The sequence below is a fragment of the Typopeltis vanoorti genome, chromosome 21 (genome assembly GCF_054136105.1).
Source record: "Typopeltis vanoorti isolate ZY-2024b chromosome 21, IOZ_Tvanoo_1.0, whole genome shotgun sequence".
Classification (NCBI taxonomy): domain Eukaryota; kingdom Metazoa; phylum Arthropoda; class Arachnida; order Uropygi; family Thelyphonidae; genus Typopeltis; species Typopeltis vanoorti.
In genome coordinates, this window is record NC_143569.1 from 106,333,843 (window position 1) to 106,355,606 (window position 21,764).

The window sequence follows — 21,764 nt, forward strand, 5'->3', positions numbered from 1 at the left end:
GTGTGTGCGCGCGCGCATCCCTGCGTGTGCATATGAATGAATTTCTCAACCTGTAGCTGTAATCAGCGGTGAGCTATAAGGGGCGCGCGTAAGCCCTTTGTTAAATTTTTCTGAAATTTGCCAAAAAAAAAAAAAAAATTTTTTTTTGAAATATAATAAGCGACAAACTTATATGGTAACCTAACAAAAATTAGTCTATTCGGCAGTGTGTAGAATCGTATGGTAAAACCAGTAGCCAATCAAATGTTCGTAAAACTGTCATCGACGGGTTGTTCCACTGGACATTAGTTCTGTGTTCGTCAGTACACTGATGTATAACAATTGTTTGTGATTTAAAATTTAAAAATAATAATAAATTTAAAAACTGTATATTTAGCAAATTTTATTTTTATACATGTAAAAGTATTTTCACCCTTGAAACATGAAAAGACAGTCATATTTATTAACTTTTTTTGGGAAAGAAAAAATAATGAAAAGTGATTCTGCTGATTCTACTGCAGTTGAAAATGAAGTGGAAGATGAAGATAATACGCACATTAATTCAATGAATATGCTACAAGTTGGAGGAGAAAAAGAAAATAATTTACCTGATTGCTGGAACGAGAAGCAAGCATCGTATTTCAATATAAGTTAAAAATGGAAATTAAAAAAAAAAAAATTCCCCTTGATTGGTACCGTTGATTATCACTTGTAGTATAAAAACAAAAGAGAAATATAACGTATTTCAATATGATTGTGTTTAGATAATATTTATTTATTATTTATAGATTGTTTGTCATTAAAACTTCTATCGCAAACAAAACAAATTTATTGCGTTTATAAAAAATGCGGACTATTGCATATGTGCGATTATAAAAGATTTTATTGTTATTATATTTTGATAGTTAAAAAATGTTTTTCTTATGTAAGATAAATTAACACAGATGATTGTGTGCAAATCTTTCATGTTTAGATCATGAAATATTTGTTTTATAATTATAGCCTTTACAGGTTGAATGTCCCCTCATACTTTTATTAATACATTTGTGCACAAGCTGTATTAATAAAAGTTTTTGTGTGAAATAGTTTTTTCTTTTTTTTTTTTTTTGCTCGACGATGCGAGCCCTTTGTTAAAATTTCCATAGCTTACCACTGGCTGTAGTGGATATCATACCTATCAAACATCAGCCTTAGGGTTTATACAAAAACCTACTTTAAAAAAAAAAAAACAATTTTCGAATTTTTACAATATGTAGTCCTCGACTTACGACGATCCGCACTTACGAAGGCCAAAAATTACATATATCACATTACTTTTGTATACACATCGCAGCGTCGCAATTAGTGACAAGCAAGCCTATCACCAATATGCAATAGCCGCTGCTATGATTCACCCACTTCTAACTTATCACAGTCTTTGGCACGTTAGTTGCTAATCAGCAGTCGAAGTGTTCGTTTCTCTCGTTGCAATTTTTGTATCTCGTCGTAACCCTATCATGCCCAGTAAGAGAAGTAATACTACTGATGAAAATTCCAACATAAAAAAGAAGGCGAGGAAAGCTTTAAGTTTAGATGTTAAAATGAAGGTCATTAAAGCATATGACAAAGGAAAGAAAGTCAGTGAAATCGCACGAGAAGAAAAACTATCGCATCCAACTGTTTCAACGATCATAAAAGATAAATCAAGAATAACGAAGAAAGCTAAAGGGCAGTTAATATGAAATGTACAATTTTAACGAAAAAAAGAGAAGGGCCAATTCATGAAATGGAGAAGCTTTTAATGATAGATGATCAAATCAACAAGAATCTTCCTCTCAGTTTGTTTACGATTCAAACCAAAGCACGCAGCCTATTTGACAATTTAAGGATACAACAAGAAGATAAATAGGGCAAGCAAAGATTTAACGCTAGTAAAGGTTGGTTTTATCGAATCAAAAAGCGATTTAACTTACATAACATACGAATAACGGGAGAAGCTGCTAGTTCCGATTTTGAAATTGCCGAAATTTTCAAGAAAAATCTGAAAGAGATGATAAAAGATGAAGGATATTTCTTAGAGCAGATTTTTAACGTAGATGAAACCGGATTGTTCTGGAAAAGAATGCCAGAACGAACTAACATTCACAGAGAAGGTACATCGGTGCCTAGTTTTAATGCATTTAAAGATAGGATTATGCTTCTTCTTGGAGGAAATGCTACTGGTTTTAAATTAAAACCATTTCTTGTTTACCGTTCACAAAACTCCAGAGCTTTGAAAAACACTGTCAAGAATAAGTTGCCACTTTACTAGAGGAGTAATCCTAAGGCTTGGATGACAATTGTTTTATTCGAAGACTGGTTCTTATATTGTTTTATTCCAGAAGTACGTGCCTACTGTCTTGAAAAATCATTCCTTTTAAAATTCTACTGCTGCTTGACAATGCTCCATGACATCCTCTTCACATTGGCGATTTGAATGAAAATATAAATGTGGTGTATCTACCGCCCAATACAACAGCTGTGATTCAACCTATGGATCAAGGTTCGATTGCTACTTTCAAGACATATTACCTGAAAACTACATTTTCTCAAGCAATAACAGCAATGGATAACGATGCTATAACATTACACGATATTTGGAAAAATTACGATATTAACCAATATAATCCTTCCATGAAGGAAGTATTCTGATACTTCCTTCATGGAAGGAAGTATCAGAACAGTGTATTTGAAGAATTTGGAAGAAGTTATTATCGCAGGAGACACTCGAAGGGTATACAATGAGCCTAGCATGTTGGAATAAATTTGTGAAGAAATCGTTGAAATTGCAAGAAAACTGGATTTAGAAATCAATATTACTGATATAGAAGAATTAGCAGATCACGAAGAAGGTGAACTGACTGATCAAGACTTGATTTTCCAAAACGAAAGAGTTGTAGAAGAAGAAAGGAATAATGAGGAAGATGAAGAAGAGAAATCCTTAAAAAATTTACTGTTAAAGGATTAGCTGAAGTATTTCCTAAACTAAATCAAGGACTTCAGCTATTCGAAAATATGGATCAAGACACTGATCGCTTCGCCAAAGTCGAAAAGCAAATTCAAAAAGCAGTCAGATGTTATCGCGAAATATATGAAGAAAAAAAAACAACAGACAACAATAATTAATTTTCTGATTAAAAAAGCTACTCACGATCACGAGAAATAACCATATCGTCCAAATAAGTGACAGTTACTCACATGTTTAATGAAAGACACGGTTATTAAGTTTTTTTATTATGTTTATATTAACTAATATTTAAAGAATTTCAAATTAAAGTGCACCATTTTTGAAATGTGTTTATGTATTTTTTCTTAAATTTTTCTTTCTTAATTTTGTATTTATATGTATATGTGCTAATAAATAATTTATAAATGTTTATGTAAGTTTATACATTTTTCACCGTTTCAAGTTAACTAGAAAAAACCTAATTTATGAAAATATTATAACAGAAATCAAACACATCAAGAATTAAAGGACTCGACTTACGACGGAGACGTTGGAACGGAACCCCGTCGTAAGTCTACCTTTATACACTACATTATATATATATATACATGTATATATATATATATATATATATAATTCTCGAGGCTTCCACGGGCTACCGAGCGGGTACCCTATGTGGCGGATGGGGGGAAACCCTGACTACCATCCGTTGGATATCAGGGCAGCTCTGAATATATTGAATAAAGAGCCGTGGACCAGTGGTTTTGGGACTAGCGATCCCATTTGAAAATATTGCCATTCACCAACCCGCACTTGGCCAGAGTGGTGAATTAATGGCCTAACCTTCTAAGATGAATCCGACAGAAATAAAATGGCCCTCATTCCCCAGAGGCCGGAATGCTACTACCTATGGCGGCAGGCAGTTAAACATGAAGGCAGAGGATGCTAAGAATCCCTGGGTAACCAGATCATGCTGCCACTGGAAACTAGAGTTTGGAACATTAAACTGTAGGATTCTGAGCAGTGAAGCACGGCCAGCTGAACTAACCGAAGAACTAAAGCAACTAAAATGGAACATTCTTGGACTGTGCGAAGTCAGACGTAATGGTGAAGAAATTCTTCGATTAAAAAATGGAGACATATATTACAGCGGTCAAGATAAAGAAAGAATCAGTGGAGTTGGATTCTTGATCAACAAAAAAAAAACTGAAGAACAACATAATAGAATTTGACAGTGTATCTGATCGAATAGCAAGTATTGTTGTTCAAATCTCGAAAAGATGCACTCTTAAGATCGTCCAAGTCTATGAACCAAAAATACGTCATACTGAAGAAGAAATTGAAGCCTTCTATCATGATATATCCCAGCTCTACAATAAAGGAAAACATCATTTCAGAATGGTAATGGGAGACTTTAATGCTAGAATTGGTATTCAACATTCCGATGAAAGCTCAATGGGAATTTTGGATATGGCATGAGAGATGACAGAGGAGCAAGGTTAATAGAATTTGCAGAAAACGAAAACCCGCATATCATGAATTCCTTCTTCAAGAAAAAAACATAGAAAGTGGATATGGAACAGTCCAAATGGAAAAACTAGTGAAATTGACTTTATCCTCAGCAATAAGAAAAACATCTTTCAAGACTGCTCTGTTATAAACACCTTCAACATTGGAAGTGACCATCGTATGGTACGCAGTAAGATTCAAATAAACTACCAACAAGAAAGAAGAATAATGTTTCGGAGATCAAAGCAAAACATAGATGTACACAAACTCAACATTATAAAAGATATATTCCAACACGAACTAAACAATAGATTTAAACATCTTATTATAGATGACAATATCAGAAAGTAATGACATTATTATCCAAAACCTTTTACAATGCTCACTTGAAATAGCTGGTACCACAGAACAGACACAAGACAAAATCTGTGAAGAAACAAAACAGCTTATGAAGAAACGAAGAGAAATGAAACAATCAATTAACTTACAGAATAAAATTGAATACACGGAATTGTGCAAAACAATCAGAAAACGTATCACAGAAGAAATAAGAAAATTCAATTGTAAATTCATACAACAAACAATTGAAAACACCCATAGTCACAAAAAAGCCAAACAGCAAACAGATGGTTGCAGTCAAACTACAAGACGGTACCATCACCAGAGATAGATATGCTATAGCAAAATGAATTGAAGAATTCTACTCAATATTATAGCAGGATGATGAATTAAATGAAGAAGAAGACAACTACAACAACACAGCTGAAGTACCAAGATTCTACCAGAAGTTATGCAGAGCATCCAAAGCTTCCAAAATGGGAAAGCTGCAGGTGAGGATGGAGTTATAGCTGAACTTCTAAAAACAGGTGGAGAAATAATCTGTGAACTCTTAGCAAAACTATTTACTTTATGCCTGAAGAAAAATGATGTACCAACAACATGGAAGAAGGCTATCCTAATTCTGATACATAAAAAATGTGAGATAGAAGACTTGACGAACTACCGAACTATCAGTGGTCTACAAAGTGTTTACAAAAGTCTTAGCTAATAGACTTTGTGCGACTCTGGACCTACCACAACCAAAAGAACAGGCAGGCTTTCGAAGGGGCTTTAGTACAATGGACCATATTCAATTTGCACAGCAGATTATTGAAAGGTGTAATGAATATCAATTACCACTATGTCTCGGTTTTATTGACCATGAGAAAGTCTTTGATTCACTTCAAACTTGTATACAGAAATGTATAAGACAGGGTGACACAATATCTCCAAAATTATTCACAGCGTGCCTGAAGAAATATTCAGACTTCTTGATTGGGAAGGGAAAGGTCTGAATATAAATGGAAGATATTTAAGCCATTTACGATTTGTAGATGACATAGTTATCTTTACTTCAACTGCCCATGAATTACAGACTCGTATCCATGAGCTCCGAATTGCTAGCACAAGAGCAGGTCTAAAGATAAACCTAAAGAAGACCCAAGTTATGTTGAATAGTTATGTCCAACCAGAAATAATAAAAATCAATAATGAGGAAATTAAGCAAGTAGATCATTACATATACTTAGGACAACAGATATCAATAGAACAAAATATTATGGATGAAATTAAAAGGCGTGCGATGCTTGGGTGGAAAGCATTTGGAAAATTACATTCAATATTCAAAAGCCAACTACCATTATATCTGAAGAGAAAGGTTTTTAACCAGTGTATTCTTCCTATAATGACATATGGCTGTGAAACATAGACACTGAATGCAAAAGAAATTCAAAAATTAAGAACAATACAATTTAGTATCGAAAGAAGTATGCTTGGTATCACAAGATTGAATCACAAAAGGAATACGTGGATAAGAAATCAAACCAAAGTCTCTGACATCATAAGAAGAGTGAAACATCTGAAGCGGCAATGGGCTGGGCATATTGCCCGAAGACAAGATCAGCGATGGACAAAAGAAGTACTGAACTGGATTCCACGAGAGGAAAAACGACCACGACGCCGATGGTTTCGGATTTTACAAATTTATCAAAAAAAAAAAAAAAACGGTTTTTAAAACCCGACAAACTTTAATCAGCCTACTCCCAACACAGCAATCAAAGCAAACAATAACTAACCGGTATCATTGAGATAAGCTTAATAAAAAAAGGCTTCGAGGATGCAAGCTGAGTAATTACATCTCGACCGGGATCAAAAAAAAAAAAAAAAAAAAAAAAAAAAAAAAAAAAATCCATATTCACATTTAAGTGCTATAGTTAAATACATTAAATCAAAAATTGTAAATAACTCATTATTATTGTATAAATGCTGTAAAAATACAATACTATTTGACCGCAGCTATAAATTACCAACTACAGTAACTATTATTAATTATACAGAATAAAAAAGAGGAAGATTTTATGAATTTCATTATTAGAAATAAAAAAAAAACAGAACTATATGTATTGTAAATATGTAATCATATGTAAATCATATGTGTTATAAATATGTAATAGTAATTTTAATAAAAAATGGGGAAAAAAAGAAGAAGAAAAAGATATATTACTATTATTATTATTATTGAAGTTTAGGGACCATGCAGCAAACATTGCAAATACAACTCAAAAGATAATTGCAATGCTGAAAAGAACTTTGACATGTAAAACTGCTCTAATATTTTAATTATTATTATCTAAATTATCAAACTAATATTATAAATATAATATTATAAATAATATTATCTAATTAGACTAAGATTGCGATTCCCCTTGAAATTTCAAAATTTGCATAGCGGTAAAATTGGCGCTCATTACTGGTTTTGAAAATAATCCAGGGACGACTCGTCCATAAGGGCTACAGAGTTGAGTATACTAGCGAGTAGTACTGGCTAGTATACTCAAAATGCTGGATGGAATGCAGCCCTGTAGCCTTTATGGACAAGCCGACACTGAATTAATCTATTTCGAAAATCGGACTCTTTCCCTTCCAGAAAGAGTTGTTAACATGGTAGTCTACGGGAAACCGCAGAGGACGCATTGCTGAGAGTGAGTCGGTCACCGGAAGGGGATGAAACGGAAGTTACGTTGAGTTGATAACCAATAGGATAACTATGTAAATACGAAATACGAACACAAAATCAACTCCTTTTATTTAAAATAAAGAGCCAATAGGCTTCATTTCGGCGATGCAAACACTATTTAAATTAAGGGGATATTAAATCCCATGTTGTTTCAAAACCGAATAAGAAACTCAGAGAGTTTCATGCCGAATATAGTAATTATAAAAGTATCGGCGACTACTAGAGTAAGCTAAAGCACGTAGTCCAAATTGTTGGCAAGTTTACTTTCATAGCAATGCTGCGCCTTCTAATTATTATTATTATTTTGTGACACCTCCAAGGAGTCCAAAAGCTCATCAAGGGAGGGCATCAGCTCTATAACTCTCCGTATCCATCATCTATATCAACGCCATCTACTGCTCTCCATACATAGCAAACATTTTTGCACAGTAATACTCGGATTAATGCTCAAGATGCGTTCATGGAAGACAAATCGCTAAATGAAAGCGTTATACGGGATCATTTGAACACATAGTGAACACGCGATCAAGAATAAACAAGTTTTACTTCAATGTCAAAGTTATTTTTATATTAACTTTCCTTTTATGGTTCTTGGTGTTTTGGAATGATACGCAAGCAACAGTTTTAATTTGAAATCACCACTGGTGTTACCCCAAAAGAAGGGTTGACTTAATGGCGTAGCGTGTTCGGTTTCATCATCAACCTAAATGGAAAGACGTTTCTCCATTTCCTCTAAAACATTGCTTCTGGATCGGATTACCTTCGTTGCAGAAGTTGTGGTTGCTGAACACTTAATTTTTTTTTTTAATCGTTCGTATAGTAGTAGACAAATTTAAGACGTCTCCTATGTCAACTTGACGTTCACCTTTTTTTCCTAATCGCCATAGCACCTGCATTTTAATGTCGTTTTTTTTTTGTTGATTGGTTTGGGTTCGAGAATAATCGTATTATATACGAATCAAGGGAAATGTAGAGATAAATTGAATCAGCGTAAATTTAGCGCTTTTTTAGGGTTCGAAAAAACTGCGTTAGATCGAATCAGCGTTAAACAGGATCTTAATGTGTATTTTTTATTTGTGTAACAGAATTTCTTTCCACCAGCTGGACAATGAGAGTTGAAGGGGGGGGGGGGGTTCTTGTTTCGTTGAAAAGTATTACTAATTTTCATAAAAGCACAACTTCTCAACAGCTTCACTCATAAAATCGTCATTACGAAAGTTAAGTTCCTTTCGATATTTTAAATGTAATAATCTTAACGTCATACAGTCTTTGTATAATACAAAGTAGCAAAACTGACTTACCGAGCAAATAGGGTTAGGAAGAGATATGAATTAGTAGTAGTCTAACATTATCTCAGGGAAGTTTACAAACATAAGCAAACATTTTATAACTTGTCCGTGGTAATTAAACATTATTCGAAGTTAGTTATGCATTATTCACGAAGAATCAAATGCAATTAATTTTTACTCTAAATTTCATCCACTATATTAAATTCAGTTGTACAAGATAATCAATAGCACACTATGTAAATACGAAACCAAAATCAACTCCTTCTTGTTATTGTTGGCGAGTTTACTTTCAGCAATGTTGCGCCCTCTATGATTCAATTATCTAAAAAGTTTATTTATATGGAAGATGCCACGCCTTAAGAAAACATGACCGATGTATGTAATGGCCCATAGTTACGATTGCGGCTCTCTCTCCAAATTGTACTGAAAAATCGCGAAATCGTTGCTTTTTTTTTTTTTTTTTGATCAGTTAAAAACCAGAACGTGTAAATAAAGAAAATACATGTAGTTTCGGTACTTTAAAATCTGCATGGTTACAATTTCCAAATTTTAATTCCCCTGTAAAATTGACAAATTACATCACAGACAATATCTTACATTTGCTATGACTCAGCGCAACCAACTGGAATTTTGGATAATCTTTATTTTTTGAATTAATTGATATCCTCAATTGGACTATTTCCTGTCCGACGGTCGTTTCTGTAACCTGGCGTTTCTGCGACCTCAGCGGACGCAACCATGCGTGAGAAGGCACTTCGTCTTTCCTAATGTATGACGTCAACTTTGCGTAAGTTCTGTTGCCCGTAGCCACACCAATGGCCATCGTAAATCTAGCAGATTCGCTCAAACCCACAATGTGAGTCCCAAAATGTCGGGTGCATCCGCCAGATATTTCACTTTGCATCTCAAAAATGGAAAGCTATGTATTATATTGGAGGCGTTGAATTACAGGTGGTGGAAGAAGCGAGGAATCTTGGGATATTGGTAGATAGAGAATTGAAGTTCAAGGGACGTATTGAAAAAGTGATAAAACAGCACACTAATAAGAAGAGATGTAGTCATTCCACATCTCTTTGAAGAGACCGAATCTGGATTACTGCTTACCTATTTAGTCACTTACGTTCCTAGGTGAGAATGCGCTGGAGAAAAGTTCACATGCGGATAGCAAACGCAAAATCGGGATTGTGGAATATCTGACTAAGAAGGCAGGTTAAGCGAATATTAAATTGCATAGCTTGGTAAATAGGCGGAGGTGGGGACGATATGATTGAGACATAAATTGTTAAGAGGTGCTCATCAAATAGATACCTAGGATATTTTTCTAAGGAGTGAAAAACAGGAAGGAGATGAATATAGGTCATTCTTGGAATTTGTATAAAGGTGTGGTGCATAAGAGAGTGCAGCATGACTTTTTTTTTTTTTTAGTATGGAAACTGGTGAGTGGAATATATTGCTAAATGAGGTGGTGAGTGCACAAACATTAAACCAATTTAAGATGAGATATGATAAACATTACATCTGTTAGAATGCGTCTTACTGTTGCCTCTCTTGATGAGGGAGTGTGTGTCATGCAATTTTGTAATTTTCCAGAGGAAGCAAAAACCGCCCATAGATACCGAGTTGACTCCAGGAAGTATTTGTATAATAATACTTCTTTTTTTTTTTTCATCCAAAAGGCGCATGGAGTATTTTCAAAAGCATCTGTGTGCATGATGAGAGTGGTTGAATTTTCTACAACTTGCATTCATGTACTGCATTGTGAGACTTAAGTGAATTGTTTTACGTTATGCAATAACTCTAAACTAATTTTAAAGCTGTATTGTCTGATCATTGTGAAACTACTCCTGGGCTTGTTTTATACTAGGGTTGTTTTCTTGGGAATTATGCTTTGCATCATTTGAATATCTAAAATTGATAAATGAAAAGGTGATAGGTGGGATAGCTCAAACACAGCCTATATGCTAATGATATTATAAATGGTTTTGAGAAAGAGTTTTTAGTTGCTGATGATGCTTAGTTAGGGAAAGTGTTCAGAAATTGGTTGCTGGATTTTGGTTGACTGATAGTGCTGGAACACTGTGAGTTTAGATTGCACTGTGCATGGACGTTTATGAATATACTTAGGTGGCAGATGATTTTTTCACTGTATAAAACTGCCATCAGGTTATTGTAGACATGGTTTGAAAAATAGAACAACTTTTGGTTTGTAGAGTGAGGAATGTGGATCAACTACTTTTATCTAACTTTATAGTGCTCACAATATTTAAATATGACAGATATACAACTCTGTGTGTGTGGGGGGGGGGGGTGCATAAATGTCAAAGACACTGATATTGACTGTGTTGTCTTCATATCTAAATGGAATTTACAGATATGAAGACAACACAGAAGATTCCTAATATATCAACTTTACTTTGTTTATTAATGATATAGTGTAAAATTTTAGTGGGGAGGGGTATTCAGTTAACTGATGATTCAAAACTAGGGGGGGGGCAATATTTGATAAAGGTGATGTAAATATCTTACAGGATGATGTAAATAAATTGGCAGTGTGGGCAAAGGACAGTGGTGATCAATTTAATGTTGTAAAATATAAGTTAATGCACCTTAGGATGAAAAGATTACCTGCATCACATATTGATATAACTGGTTTACAGGAAATCGATCAGGCTAGGAATCTTGTGATGGTAGTGGATAGAGATTTTAAATTCAGAGTACATATTGTGAGTTGGCAGAAAGCTCAGAGGATTACTTGGATATTGAAGAATACATTGACAAGTAAAGAAAAGACAGTTATCATCCCTCTTTATAAGGCTATGATTCGGTCACATGCTGACTATTGTGCATGGATTTGGTCACCCATGCATTTCTTGGAGATCAGGAGGTGGTTTAGAAGATTTGAGACAAGTGATGTAGCTGCAGGCTGAGAGGTCTGTTGAATGCTGCCTATGAGGTTATAGGTTGAAGGTGTGTGGAAAACAGAGTTTAGTTAATAGGCATAGGAGAGAGGATATGATAGAAACTTATTAAAGGAATTCTATAAAATTGACACACAAGAAATTTTTCACTACATAGGGAGTATGGGGAAAACAAGGGGTTAGACAACTTCCAAGTTAATCCTTTGCAAAGAATTTTCCTAGAAATAATACCTGTAATCCTTTATTTTTCCCAAGTTTGATTAGTAAGGGTGTGCGGATTAGGTTCCTTTACCTGGAGTGATGAATGAGTGGAATGGATTGCCAGAGCTGGTTGTGAGTGTCCCAACAGTAAATAATTAAGGAGGTGTGTGTGTTTCTGTGATAGGTATTCTGTTAATGAATAGTGAGAGTCTTTTGACTCCATGGAGTATCTGTATAAATAATATGTTGAATAGGACTGACACAGACAATATGGTATTACTCTTCTATAAGGATTGCCTTATACTTCATGTGAACCAACTTGCACAGATTCATTTCTCTGAATTTTGGAGTAATGTGAAAATCCTAGCAAGTGTCAGATGTGGATAACAGATAATTACAAAGGTATGGAATGTCCTTTTTATTTGAATAGATTGAGAGAAAGTAATCTGCATAGCTTAGTAAATAGGTGAAAAAGGGGCAACATGATTGATATGTGAAAGTTGGTAAGAGGATTTTTTTTTTTTTACTATCAAGAACAAACTGAAACAGGAACAAAATAGGGCAAGTGCCACATTTTCCCCTCTCTGCAGACTCCCACGGTATCATTTGCATATCTTCAATTATTTTTCTGCCATCAGTCTTAATTCTAACTGTGTCTTTGTCTAAATTAGCCATTCTCATAATATATTAATTATAAATATTAAAAGGATAGGGTGACCATATACAACCCTGCTATACCCATTTTTCCACTTGAACACTGTTTATTTCTCCAAAGAATGTTTTTATTGAACCTTGGTTGTCATACAGTTCTCTCATCCATAGAATTAGTTGCTCAGGTATCCCCGTTTAATCTCATTGCAGTCCACAGTCTGTTGTGATCCACTCAGTCAAAAGTTTTCTTATAATCAATGAAAGAGATGAATACTTCATTCTGAAATTCTCTTGTTCTTTACATAATTCATCTCATGTTTGCTATATGGTCTCTATAAATTAAAGATACTAAGAATTTATGTACTTGGTTTAATTCTTTATCCAAGTGTAAGCAAACTTGTGCCTGAAATGTAGAAATGTAATAAGAACTCAAGCAACTCATACATAGAAGCTTGACTTCACATCACTTGCCTTAGTATCCCATAATGCAAAGCACATATCCTTATAGGTATGTATAATGCTCTGCATTATGGGAAGGGTCACTGCCCAGACCGGTTTTGACTTTTATTGAGGTCTTGTCAGTTGGAGCCAGACCCAGAGGTGATACTAAAGTTATAATTATCTGTTATCCACATCTGACACTTGCTAGGATTTTCACATTACTCCAAAATTCAGAGAAATAAATCTGTGCAAGTAACACCAAAGTTATATTTTCATATACGAGTAGACAAAAGGTGTCACACCTTATTATTAAAATACTCTGGAGTCTTGTCTGGCTTCCACTAACAAGACCTGAATAAAGATTTAAACTGGTCTGGGCAGTGACCTTCCCATAATGCATAACATTATACATAATGCTTTGCATTATGGGATACTAAGGCAAGTAATGTGAAGTCATTAGCTTCTATATATGAGTTGCCCCAGTCCTGCTTATATATCAGGTGCAAACTTTATTTACTTACACTTGGATAAAGGATTACACCAAGTATATAATTTCTTGGTATCTTTAATTTATAGTATAACCAAGTGGAAAAACTTCCAACCACTATCTGGTTTCTAGTTCCTTTATCTCTCTTAACACTCTTTAAGAGCTTTAAAATAACAGCTATTTTGAAACATGGGGAAGGCCCCCTCCCTTGTTACAAGCTGTCAAACCATTGATTGAAGCAGCCATGGCCACCTGTATTAAAAATGATTTTGATAAATGTCTTAAGTTTTTGTGAATCTTTTGGCATCTTATATTGCAAATGATTGTTTGGCAAGAGGTTTTAATCCTGAAATTCCTATAAGTCATCCCCTCTCTCAGGATTGCTAATCTTGTAAAGAGTATGCTGTTAGATATAATGGTTCAGGTATATTCTAATGACACTGAAATTTCATACTTCTGGCATTAATGCACATGTGCATCTCAACAACCCCTTGGGCCCATAGTCACTCTTGCATAATATCATTATCATAATATCATGGGTTGATAATATCATTATCAACCCATTCAAATTTGAAACCTGAGAAACTGTTCATGACTGCACTCGTTTGTCCATGGCATGGCTTTCTGTTTGAATGCGTCGTCCTCCCAGTACATCTAGCTTCCCTGATTTTGCACATTCAGCCTCTTACTAATGAACACTTTCTTCAAACATCTACACTAAAACCATTCATATGCACTCTTTCAGACTTATATGAGCTTCTTGTTGCCTAATCTTTTCATTGACTTATTAACAATCGTGGCTCTTCTCTCAAGCCATTCTTGTCATACCAAGGCAGTACACTTGCAGACTACTTCATTCTTTTTTTGTTTCTTCCTGCAACCTTTTCATATCTTCTCTCATTGCATATTTCTCACCTGTCTTGTCATATGTGCTTGCGACATAAAAAATCCGCTGTTTCACATCTTTCTCTTGTGTAAATTAACAGCTTCAGTAATGTCCTCGATCTTTGCATGTGTAAAGCATGCTTTCATCATGTTTCCATTAAGTATGCCTTTTATCATAAATCTCCATACTATACTCTCACCTTATTCTCAGTTTCTTATGCTTTCATGCTCTTTCCACATTCACTTTTTATTTCATTTTCCCTACTGCTATGACACACACGAAAGATTTATCAGGTCACTCCTGCTCATGTTTTGTTTAGTGAAGTACCCTGTGTAAGTGCTAGCTTTTTGTTTTCACTGCAACCTTATCTGCAATACCTTCACTCACATCTTTCATACTTTTCATATCATCCACTATTACTCACTCCTTCCTCTGTTCTCTATAACAGTTTCACGAATCATGCCTCACATCATTAATATTCATCAAACAAGATAATGAATATTTATAATGAGATTAATATTCATCAAACAAGATAATGAATATTTATAATGAGATTAATATTCATCAAACAAGATAATGAATATTAATAATGAGATTAATATTCATTATCTTGTTTTCAATAAGTCTCACATTTCTTGCAGTTGCCCAGAAAACATTTTAGATGCATGCTCTCTCCACTCTGGCTTTCATGCCATAAGTCAGTTCACTCTTAGCAATGAATACATTGAACACACACACACAATACTTCACATGAAATCCTTCATATTAAATTAGTTGAATAAGAAGCTTTGGCTGCAATTTTTCTCATAAACATCGGTGCCATGCAAAATGCTTTTTGAAACAATGTTACATAATAAGATTCAGAGACAACCAAGCTATTCTTAAAATAAGAAAAATACTGTTGATAATGATATTTAAAATAGTGCTTGATTTAGTAAATATTCACAATGTATGATCTATTCTATACCATTACTTCCCTTCATGAAAACACCAAATGGTGACACTACACAATGACATGTATTGTCATGCTTCTTGAACTGTGAAAGGTTGTCGTCTTTAGAAAAAAAACAGAATGGGGATTCTTCCAAAGGGCAGAGGGGAGGAAAGAGAGAGAGAGAGAGCAAGAGATGTAATGATAGAGGAGGAAAGAAAGTTCACAAAGAAAGTTCGATAGGCAAGTTTCAAGTTAGACAAATACATGTTGACCATCTGCTACACAGACTTGTATTTGTAGTTTCTTGAAAAAGAGTTGAGAAATGGTTGTGGTCACTTCAGAACAATGTATTCAAATACCTATTGAAATTGGAAATACCAATAGAAAATCACATCTCCTGGAGGAGATGTATGATGCTTGGTATTAAAGGCAAGGGGGCCACTACCCAGACCGGTTTCGACCTTTATTGAGGTCTCATCAGTGGGAGCCAGGCTAGAAATACCAAGATTTAGATGTGCTTTGCATTATGGGTAAATATTAAGATTAGTGATCAGAGCTTACTTATACTACTTTTACCATGAGTTGCCTTGGTCTTGCACTACGTACAGGGTCAGCTAGACTTGCAACACTTGCAGGCGCAAACTTGACTTGTTTGTCTGTTTGCTTACTTGAGAAATGGAGTAAAACCAGGTTTAAAATTGCTTGGTATCTTTAACATTTATTATACCCAAGGTAAAATACTTTCTACATTTATATCTCCTCCTGAGATTTTTATTTAATAAGGTTAAAACACCTTATGGTAACTTCTTTTGGTAAAATACTTATAAGCTCTGTATTACTAAATCTTGGTATTTCTATCCTGGCTCCCACTGATTAGACCTCAATAAAGGTCAAAACCGGTCTAGGTAGTGGCCCCTTGCCTTTAATACAAAGCATCATACATCTCCTCCAGGAGATTTGCTTTGCATTATGGGTAAATATTAAGATTAGTGATCAGAGCTTATACTACTTTTACCATGAGTTGCCTTGGTGTTGCACTACGTGCAGGATCAGCTAGACTTGCAACACTTGCAGGCGCAAATTTGACTTGTCTGTTTGCTTACTTGGGAAATGGAGTAAAACCATGTTTAAAATTGCTTGGTATCTTAAACATTTATTATACCCAAGGTAAAATACTTTCTTGACATGATGCTAGGGCCTCCCTCAATGAGTCTAAGGACTCCTTGGAGTTGCCCGTTCTAAGAATAATAATAATAGCATTAAACATTCTCAAAGAGGTTTTGAACATTTACTGCCAATGTGTGAGCAGTATTCAGTATATGTGATATTTATACTGCCAGCAGTTGGTGCATGTGAGAAGTAATGCTTTGTTTAAAAAAAGTATTGTGCACATTGAAAGTTTTCCCACTTGGTTATACCATAAATTAAAGATACCATGAAATTATATTCTTGCTTTATTCCTTTATCCATGAAAGTGTAAGCAAACAAAGTGGGTGCCTGAAGTATTTTCATTACTGAGCATCTCATATATGGAGGCTAATGACTTTGTAAATATTCTAAGAGGTCATCGATTACACCATTGTAAAATATTTATAAGTCTATTCTTAATTTGTACTTCTTTTTAACTGCGCCTTTTGTTATCCTTACACGTGCTGCAATCCCAGTATGTTGTAATGGGATTGCAGTTAATTTATTAATCAACTGCATTAATCTCTATCTACTTTACTCAAAAGAAACTATAAGCTGCCTAAAGTCGATCTCTGTCTCTCTCTCTATTAATCCCCTTTAATCTTCTTTCCTGTTCCCACTGCTAGTGAACAAACTTCAGGTTATTAGTCTATCCACGATATACAGGTCACCAATTCTCACACTAATCAATCAGAAAAATTTATTGATGTTGAAAGTTTATTTTTCACTTGGTTAGAGTATAATAAAATTAGTTTAATCATTTATCCAAGTGTGAGCAAACAAAGTTTGCGCCTGAAAGTATCTTCAGGACTAGGGTAAGGTGATACAACACCAGGGCAACTCGTCAGAGACAAGTAGAGATGACCTGCTAATGCTTCTGCCTGGTATCTCCACTAGGGCCTGGCTCCCACTGAAGAGACCTCAATAAAGGGCGAAACTAGTCTGGGTAGTGGCCCTTCCCTTAATGCATAACAATAGACATATCCACAAGGAGATGTGTTTTGCATTATAGGAGATACTGAGATAGAAGTGTTGGTATCTTTCTCCACCTTTGCAATGAGTTGCCCTGGTGTTGTATCACCTTACCCTAGTCTTGAAGATACTTTCAGGCGCAAACTTTGTTTGCTCACACTTGGATAAAGGATTAAACTAATTTTATTATACAGAAAAATTTATTTGATTGATGACAGCACCATTCCAATTACTATTTAAAGTCTGAGAATTAAGGTGTGGAATACAGGCAAGATCATAATTAAATTACACAAATTTCTATAGCTAGTCGTAGCAGTTCTCAATCTAAAGTGAATGCATGTTTGCTAATTTTTTTTAGAGATAGTGCATTGGCATTAGATCAGGCAAGGTAGTTAAACAAACTAAATATTTTATTCTTTCTAGAATGAAACTACAGTTCACAAAGAAAATGGGAGAAAATCTCTCTCTCAGCCTTTTCATATACACAGTAGGTGTAACATACAATTACGAATTTTACACACAGCACTTATTTAACCCTAACATGCTAACTTATCTAAATTAAACATGTAGTTATTCTCTCTGTTACAACTTAGCTAATTTCCATTCATTATATATACAAGTTAACATTCGTTTTCCCTTTCATGACCATAACTTATTAATCAACTAATTACTAACAATCTCCTGTAAGCACCTTCATTACACATACAAATTCCAATCCTAAGCTTCTAAAAAATTAACAAAATTGTGCTTACTTACAGTAACCATTACATACACACTCCAATCAATTTGAACAAAACTTCATCTAGGTTAGCTTGACCTTGCATCTTCATCCTGGGTTAAGACTGTTGTTTGGATGATGTGGCGGTTCTCGCTATAGAAGTTTCCAGGAAAGTTAGGTTGATTTTTCCATCAGGAACTGGAATGGAATTGCCAAAGTCACTATAATGTCTGTATGTAACTACACTCTCCTGGTACATCCTTGCATTAATGCAGGAGTTCCATCGATTACGGCCTCATCTCCACACACCTGGAACTCTGTCCTCCAAGAAAGTGACTGGCACTAAAGGTTTCCAAAAAAACCAGGAAAAAGCGAGTGAGAGCCCTCTTAAATATCTTGTCTAATTCTATGTTACTACGTTGTAGTTTCCAGGATCACTTGCCAGCATAATGATGTCACATTGGTCCCTTCTGTGAGAGTGTCTATATTATGGGTGCCTATTTTTATGTTCGCAAGACCTTCCGAACGTTTGTTTTTGCTGAGTCACTGATTTAATCTCAGTTAATCGTCTTTCCTTTTTTTACATATAACTCAATGGGAATTCGATTTATACACTTTTACAGTAAAATTAGTACATTCATTCAATTCCTACATAAATTCAAATATGTGTATGGAAATTTCTGTAAAATCGAACTCGATAAGTTAATTTATTTAATGTATCGCAAGAGATTTTACAACTCCACATCACTTGTATGTGAGGTCATTAGCCTCTATATACAAGTTGCCCAGTCCTGAAAATACTTCAAGTGCAAACTTAGTTTGCTTACTTGGATAAAGGATTAAATCAAGAATATAATTTCTTGGCATCTTTAATTTATAGTATAACAAAGTGGAAAAACTTCCAACAACTATCTCTAATCCACAGTATTTTAAGTTGTATGTGGAAAAAATCTGCATTACTTCAACCTTGCTATCGCCTCTGGGTCTGGCTCTCACTGACAAGACTTTAATAAAGGTGAAAACCAGTCTGGGTAGTGACCCTTCCCATAATGCATAGCATTATACATTAATGAGTCTTTGGACTCCCTGGAGGTGTCACATAATAATAATAATAATAATTATACATGTCCGTAAAGATGTGTGTGTGTGCTTTGCATTATGGGATACTAAAGCAACTGATGTGAAGTCATTAGCCTCTGTATACGAATTTCCCTGTCCTGAAAATACTTCAGGCACAAACTTTGTTTACTTACACTTGGATAAAGGATTAAAATTAAACCATGAATATATATATATATATATATATTTTTTTTTTCCCCCGCTGACAGGATCTCAATAAAGGTCGAAACCGGTCTTGCCTTTAATGCTTAGCATCACATCTCCATAAGTGCATTAGGGGTAAATACTAAGGAAAGTGATTGGAGCTTACTCCACTTTAGCCATCAGTTGCCTCAGACTTGAACTATGTTCAGGCACAAACTTGACTTACTTGTCTGTTTGCTTACTTCGGAAAAAGGATTAAAACCTAGCCTATAAAATTGCTTGGTTTCTTTAACATGAATATAATTTCTTGACATCTTTAATTTATTGTACACTTTATTTTGGAGTTGTGGCTGAGCTGTGTTTCACCAGCAAGACTAGAGGTCAAGATTATCTTAAAAAGCAATCTGAGTACAAAAGGAAAGGGAAGTGATGACTGCTTTGTAAGAAATTGTGGACTTGTATTTTAGTAGCAGTTTGCTATCTTTGCCCCACCAAGTGAATAACAGTGAGGACATATTGTGAGGCATTTGTTATGGAAGATGTTTCAGGGAAACAGGGAGGACAGAGGAACACAGCATGAGAAAGATAGATGTTCCAAGAGAATGTGAATTCCCGTGTAGACAAAAAGGAACAGGGATGACCTGGGATCAAGGAAAAACAGTTGGATCTGAAGAAGATTCGAAGATGAATAAGGAGAAAAAGAAATGGCTTGAGTTAAGCGTGGAGAAGTTATATCAAATAAGTGGTGTCAGTGGAACTAACCATAGATTAGATCTAGAAATAAGCTGCTGTGGTTGTATGCAAATACTAGAAGTGTAAGAAACAAGGTAAATGAAATGGTTGCATTAATTCAGTCTGTTCATTGAAAAATTGTTGGAATAAGTGAGACATAGTTGGATGAAGAAAACATCTTGACAGAAATAGCAATGGAAGGGTATTATGTGTTTTGTGAGGATAGAAAGGGTAAAATGGGAGGGGGAGTGCTATTGATGATAGAGAAAGAATTAAGTCCATACAAAGCAATTTAGCACTAGTATGGGAAGAGATAAACGCTACTCGCCTGGAGCTATCAAAAATAAATTCAACCATCAATGCTCTACAGGACAAACTATTTCATATTTTAAACATGGAACTGTGGAATATCTTGGAATGGCATCTCCAACGCAACAGCTAAAGAAGAATTTGTCAACGTTAAAAACCACCACCTGAGAAAATTTGAAATTTTAATTCTCCAAACACACAGTGCTACGCAATGACCACAATTACCAGATCGCATCGTGAATTTATCGTCATTAAACTTAGACCTTCTTGACAACCAAAGAAGTCACTAGTGCGTTAAGTCGGAGACACCATTTTGCCGTTACTCCCACGCAAGTTCTAGGAACTTGTGTAGAAATAAAACCAAAATAATGGCATCCACTGAACAGGTAATATACTACCTCCGTCCAGCAAAAGTCAATAACATTCATTTAGATGTGACTAACATCTTAATCCATAAGGAAATCATTGCTTTAACAGAGCTACACAATAATAATCACATTATCATAACCCAAGCAGACAACCTGTGATGATGGATTCAACATAATATGAAAGCAAAATGCATGCACTTCTACAAGATCAGGCAACATACCAAATTATAGATCAGGATCCCACCAACTCACAAAAGAATATGGTGCAAATTATTGAAAAAAGTCACTTCCTGGCCTAAAGAAACTGTTAACAAACCCTTCCATGTCCCAGAATATATTGAGCACCAAAAATTCACAATGTACACGCGATAGTATAAACAGTCCCCCACATACAAACTGGCTAGACATTTAGCTAAGCTACTAGCCACTCTCAAACAATTCTCTGTCCTTTGTTAAAAATTCTATGCACTTACAAAGTATTTTAGGAAACCATACTTCAAAAAATTCAGACATAATGGTGAGTTTTGATATCACCTCACTATAGACAAAGGTACCATTAATTTAAACCCTTGATTTACAAAATCAAGGGAACGTAAGTTGCAGAGCCTCGTGAATAGGAGGAAGGGGGGGGGGGGAATGATATGATTGAGACATATAAACTGGTCAGGAGTTGTTATCGGGTAGACATGGAAGAAATTTTTCATAGAATTGGAGAGGGAAGTAGAACAAGAGGCCATTGCTGAAACTGTATAAGGAGGGTGTGAGCAAAGGAGTGAGAAGCAGGTTCTTTGCATGGAGGGTGGTAGGTGAGTGGAATACATTGCCTGAGTGTGTTGTGGATGTGGACACATTGAATCAGTTTAAGACGCTGTTGGATGAGCATTGTATGCAATAGTGAG

The 21,764-nt window shown here is 35.0% G+C and overlaps 1 protein-coding gene across 3 annotated transcripts in view; it reads right to left on the reverse strand.

Annotated features, from left to right (window-relative positions):
- The window catches only part of LOC150095176 (BTB/POZ domain-containing protein 6-A-like), a 30,856-nt gene extending 20,857 nt beyond the window's left edge, over positions 1 to 9,999 (reverse strand). The window contains exon 1 of one of the 3 annotated variants that reach the window (XM_090411005.1): positions 9,902 to 9,999. The gene's annotated coding sequence lies outside the window, so the exon portion shown is untranslated. Of the gene's footprint in view, positions 1 to 8,809; positions 9,014 to 9,394; positions 9,452 to 9,901 lie in introns of those variants that run through there. The other 2 variants (XM_090411006.1, XM_090411003.1) reach the window with 2 other exon arrangements.
- Positions 10,000 to 21,764: the final 11,765 nt, after the last annotated feature.